Source organism: Elephantulus edwardii, unplaced genomic scaffold (genome assembly GCF_000299155.1).
Source record: "Elephantulus edwardii isolate Elephantulus edwardi_28Jun2011 unplaced genomic scaffold, EleEdw1.0 scaffold00201, whole genome shotgun sequence".
Classification (NCBI taxonomy): domain Eukaryota; kingdom Metazoa; phylum Chordata; class Mammalia; order Macroscelidea; family Macroscelididae; genus Elephantulus; species Elephantulus edwardii.
The window spans coordinates 5500306-5505148 of NW_006399951.1; positions in this window are offsets into that span (position 1 = coordinate 5500306).

A 4843-nucleotide genomic window follows, 5' to 3' on the forward strand; every position below is an offset into this window, starting at 1 on the left:
AACTGAAAGGGTGCAGTGTTCTCCTGGGAAACCTCAGTGGGGGATGAGTATTCTTTGTTTTGGTTTGACTTTGGGTCACGTTGGAAATCAACACCTACGAGATCAGTGCTTTTCCTCAGACGAACACGAGGGGGCGATGTTCGCTTGTGCTCAGCGGCCTTGGCACCTGGGAACTGCGGTCCGCAGCGCAGATCAGAGAGGCGGGCGCCTCTAGGGCTGCGCGTGTGGGGTGAACGGCGGGTGGACAAGGCATCATGCAGCCGTGTCTTTCCATCCCCACCTGCAGCTGACGCTTCTTGCACAGAATTTTGGCTTCAGGGCTGAAGTGGGTCCAGTTCTTCAGACAGGTTTTGACTAAATTCTGGGGAAATGGAGCCCGATCCTTTTTCTTCAGGGGGAGCCTTTGCCATATGCACATTTCTAGATCCAAACAGTGCTTCAAAAGGGGTAAAATGCACAGGCTCTGGAGCCAGGTTGCCTGGGCTCAAACGTGAGCTCTGACAGTTGTCAGCTGTGTGACCAGGTATCATTTAACCTCTCTGTGCTCAGTTTCCTTATCTGCAAAATAAGAACAATAACAGTACTTGTTTTGGGGATTAAATAAAATTGAATTTCTAGGCAGGGGGCTCTGGTGGGCCTAGAGCTTCAATCCCAGAGGCACGTGGTTCAAATCCACCAGCTGCTCCGAGGGAGAAGGATGGTCAGTCTTCTCTCATGCGATTACCTGCCCCTGAAAGCCCTCTGGAGGGTCAGCTCCAACTTGATGGCACATCACAACAACAATCTATGTGCCGTCTTTGGATTACAATTGAGATTCCCTCTATTTCCTAAGCAAATCTTTAAGAATTTGCAAGCAAGTTGGACCACAGGCATATTATTCTTTTTTGTTTGTTTGTTTTGGTTTTTTGGGTGCATATTATTCTTACTTAGCTTTAGTTTAGTGCGAGACCTACAAGCTGCACGTAGAGCAAGTGAAGGTGATCACGAAGAATTTGTCTGAATAGGGGTTGGTTCGGAGTCCTCTGGTGGTCTGGTGGTAAGGAGCTGTGCCACCACCCCGAAGGCACGTGGTTTGAATCCACCAGATGCTCCGCAGGGTAAACATGGGCCATCCTCTCCCATGGGATTTAACAGCCGCTGAAAACCCGAAAGAGGATCAGCTAGGAGCTGATTCCCAGCCGACAGTACACGACAACAACAAGGGCTTGATTCAGTCTTTTCACAGGGAAAGCAAATTCACATCAACTTGAAGGGCAGTCAGGGGTTGCCCACAAGCCTGAGGGGTCATGTCAAACCATCACCCTCGGAGACTGCCTGCATGTCAAGAGGCTTAGCCAAGAGTGAGGACTCAGCAAGAAAAAAGCCTTTCAATAAATGCTATTGTTATCACTGGGGTCTCTGGGTATTGTACGTTACTGTGTTCAGGTGTGAGACTAAAAACCGGAGGATCAAGTCCACCTGGAGATGCCTTGGAAGAAAGGCCTGGAGCTCTATGTTTAAATAATCAGCTGTTTGAGACTTTGTGGAAATGAAATAAAAATAAGAAGGGGAACCCAAAGTGACTTTGCACAAGGACCTCACCTGATGGCACGGCCAGGAATTGCATCAAGTACATCTGTGGAAAGAGATAAGGATCTCAGCATCTCCAGTCAGGACTGGACCAGAGGCCATTCGGGGAACAGCTCGCTCATTGTTCAGGTGCAAATTCAAATCCAAACAGGAGAAAATGAGAACAAGCCCATGGGGACCAAAACAAGACCTTGACTACGTTCCACCTGAATTTAAAGACGGTCTCAAGAATAGATTTGATGCCTTGAACACTAACGAAGAACAGACAGGTCTGCCCTTGGAGGAGGAGGACATCATTCAAGAAGCAAGGCAGGAAGTCTTTCAAAGAGAAAAGAAAGAAAAGACCAAAACAGATGTCAGAAGGGACTTTGGAACTTGCTCTCTGTGGCCTCGTGGAAAGGAGCTGTGCTGCCAACCCAAAGGTACTTGGTTTGAATCCACCACCTGCTTCACAGAAGAAAGACAGGCAGCCTCCTACAGCGCGATTCACCACCTCTGAAAACCCACTGGAGGGTCGGCTCTAGGTCAGTTCCGACTCTCGTACACAAGTGAAAGGAAGAAATGCAGAAGAGAGAGGAAAGGAAGATTTCAAAGAGTAGCTCAAGAAGATAGATCAAAGCAAGTTGAACTATGCAAGGAGCTGGAGTTAGAAAACCAAAAGAGAAGAACGTGAAGAAACAGAAGACTTGAGAGGAAGACCCTGAGACCGCAAGGCTGAAGGATTCCGTGGCCAAGATCCTGAAGGACTCAGGAAGCAAAAGAAGATGGAAGGAATACTGAGCCACTGTACAGCCAACAACTGATTAATGCTCAATTACTTTAGAAACTAGCCTATGATCAAGAATCAATGTTACTGCTAGAAATTCAAACTGGATTCAAAAGATGCTAAACAGATTACGTGTTTGCTGATGGCGGATAGATCTTGGCTGAAAGCAGACAATACCAGAAAGATGTTTTGTTTGTATTTTATTGACTATACAAGCACACTTGATTGTGTGGATAATAATAAATTATGCATAACATTGAGCAAGATGGGAATTCCAGAACACTTTAACTGTGCTCCTGTGAAATCTATTCACAGTCCAAGAAACAGCTGTGCAGATAGAATAAAGGGGATACTGCAGGGCTTAAAAGGGGTGCATCAGAGCTGTAGTCTTCTACCATATTTTTCAATATGCATACTAATAATATGAGAAACTCGACCGTATGAGGAAGAATATGGCATCAAGATTAGAGGAAGACATCAACAATTTGAGATATGCAGATGATACGACTTGACATACAGAAAATGAAGACGACGTGCTTACTGAAGATCAAAGACTATATAGCCTTCAGTATGGATTACATTTCATCATCAAGAAAACAAAAATCTCCATAACTGGACCAAAAACCCCCTCACATTATGATAAATAGAGAAAAGATCGAAGCTGTTAAGAATTTCCACAATTAAGACCTATAGTACCAGCAGTCAAAATATCAGAGACTCAGTCCTTCAGGAACATCTGCTTTCAGGAACCTCTTTAAAATGCTGGAGAGCAAGGATGTCAGTTTAAAGACTAAGGTGTGCCTGCCCCAAGTCCTGATCTTTTCAGTTGCTTCATCATATGCCTGTGAAAGCTGAACAACTGAAGAAGAATTGATACCTGTGAGTTGTGAAGTTAGCAAAAAACATTTGAGTATATTATGGACTGTCAAAAGAATGAACAAATTGCTCTTGGAAGAAAGACAATTGGAGTGCTCCTTAGAATTAAAGACTTTGTCTCACAGACTTTGGGTATATTATCAGGAAGAGCTGGTCTCTGGAGAAGGAAGGATAACATTCTAGAAAAAGTAAGAGATCAGCATAAGAGGAAGAGTCAGCAGGAGGGATAGACAGTGATTACAACAACGGGCGTTAAGCACAGGGAAGGCTGTAAACGTGGTGTAGGAAGGGGCCTGGCTTTATTTTGTTGTACTCTGGGTGTCCTCCAGAGTTGACAGTACCTAATAATAACACGGAATAAGGGTCTGTTCCGACGGCCACGCATAAGATCACCTTGCATCAATTCCAACTCCAGTACTTGCTTTGTAAGACATCTCTCATTAGTATTTTTGCTATTCCTGTTGACAGCGTCAGCGGAGTCTCGGAGCCCGACTAGTCTAGTCCCAGGGCCAGTCTGCCCAGCTCCGTCTAGGACACTGCTTTCACAGCCTGCCTCCTGGCCCAGCATGGCTCCGCTCAGCCTAACTGACCGATTGCTGGGCTCGGATGATCGTCCACACAGTGCAGCCTGCAGACCTTTGCCTTATGCTACCACATCCTTTGATCTATTTTAATTCTCAGGTATCATACCTTCCACGAAGTTTTCTCTCACCTCCCTCCTCCACCAGGAAAGGCCTCTTTGGCACTTAGACTTCGGGTGGCTTGCCCCTTGCCTCTCTCGGTGTTGTGAGCCTCATCCAAGCTCTGTAATGTTAGGCTAGCCCTGAACTGGACCAGGAACCCAGGCCTCGGAGTGGCTCTGTGCTAACCCGGGTGCTCTGGCATCAGGAGACCTTCCAACTCTTCCAGGACAGCTCTGGGGAGAGGTGGCCCGGGCCCCTGCTGTGAAGTGAAGTCCTCCATCTGTCCCCTTAGCTCAGGGCCCCATGTTAGAATCCACCAAACCCAGGGCTTCCCACGGAAGGATGTGGCTGTGGTGACATGGGATGGGGTTGATGGTTCCAGGAAATGACCCCAAGCTTGTGGCCCTGAGCTCCTCTGGGCTCCCAGCTTTAGACAGGGACCACTTCCTGGAAGCATCCACTGGACGTGGGGTAGCGGCTGAGGGAAGGTGTGCCTGGCTGTAGTCATCTGTCCATTATCTTCCATCTATCCATTTATCTGTCCCTTCATATATCCATCTGCCCACCCTAATGTCTGGCTGTCCACCTGTCCTTAATTTCTTTATAAATTTCTTCCACCCATCAGAGCATCTGTCTGTCTGCCATCTGCCTGTCCCACGTGAACTGGCTGGTATGTTGAACTAGGCCTCACTCAGGCCTGTGGTCTCTGTGCAGGGGAAAGGCCCAGTTCCTGTCCTCAGCTCACTGTCTTGTAGAGTGTGGTGATGGACAGTAATGATGACACAAAGTGATGTGTGTGACAAACAAAACTGGCCCAGGGAAAATGTGCTGAGGAGAAAAGCCAGTTTCTCCAGGCTGTTCCCAGCGGTGAGAGCCTCCGGTTTGCGGCGTGGTCCTAACTCTTGCTCCCTGACCCCAGGAGCAGAAAGGCTGCAGAAAGAACAACCTT